This window comes from Mizuhopecten yessoensis, unplaced genomic scaffold, assembly GCF_002113885.1.
Source record: "Mizuhopecten yessoensis strain PY_sf001 unplaced genomic scaffold, ASM211388v2 scaffold3055, whole genome shotgun sequence".
Taxonomy (NCBI): domain Eukaryota; kingdom Metazoa; phylum Mollusca; class Bivalvia; order Pectinida; family Pectinidae; genus Mizuhopecten; species Mizuhopecten yessoensis.
Genome location: NW_018404853.1, coordinates 22816 through 23873, shown reverse-complemented (window position 1 = coordinate 23873; position 1058 = coordinate 22816).

Below are 1058 nucleotides of genomic sequence, written 5' to 3'. Positions count from 1 at the left end.
ACCATAATGATGTCACATGAAACAGGTGTAATCACAGATAGCTTATTCATAAATACAGTACAGCTTTAAATCCTATCACAATGAAAGAAACAAGCATCATATATCGAGGCCCTCAATATATGACACTTAATGTACATCATCAGGAACAATATCTGTCTCGCATATACTAAAACACTGAATAACATCATCAGAGCGTTTCCCTATGCAAATGACATAAAAAATTATCAGTTGCTTTCATTTGGTCTATTTCTAAAGTCATTTCCAATATTTAATTTTAAAACATCCGGGTCATTACTTGAAGTACTAACAGTATTATCATCTGCATAGTTCAAACATATAATTTACATATATATTAGAGTATAGACCCCAGTGACCGCATTTGGAGCCAATTTTTACCTGCTACTTAGATACATATAGGATCCTTACATGAGTTTCCATTTCATATGATATTTTTGAAACGAGTCTAAGAATTTTCCAATTTAGCGAGACTCTGGCGAGCTAATATGAAAAGTTCGTGTTGAGTTTCATTAATTTCATATGAAATGAAAACGAGTGCAAGATCTTTTTTATAACATAATCAAGATTCGTGACATTTATTCGTGTAAAACGACAATTTTCATGCAACCTTGAGATGTAAAAAGCCGCCATTTTGACTGCATTGTGTAAATCTGTGACGTCATGTACTTGTCATTGACATCACAATTGAAACAATTGAAACTTACAACCAATCACAGAGCTGATAGGTCATATTACATGGGTTAAAACGCAAAAAAAATGACATGTGTATATTCACTGGATAACACAGTACATTATGTTATAAAGCTGGATACCCGGTTAAGCTAGCCTCTGTTCAGGCCATATGCCTCCATCTTCCTAGCTAGCAGGTAATGAGGAAGGCAGTGATAAGCGTGGGGCAGATCCATCAGTATGGCGGCGACATACTCATAGTTGTCCAAAGCTCTTAAAAAACTCTGTTAACAAAAACATTTAATTCCAAACTTTCCTTTTTACTATATCAATATATAATTACAATATGCCCTCCTGAACGAATATGTATC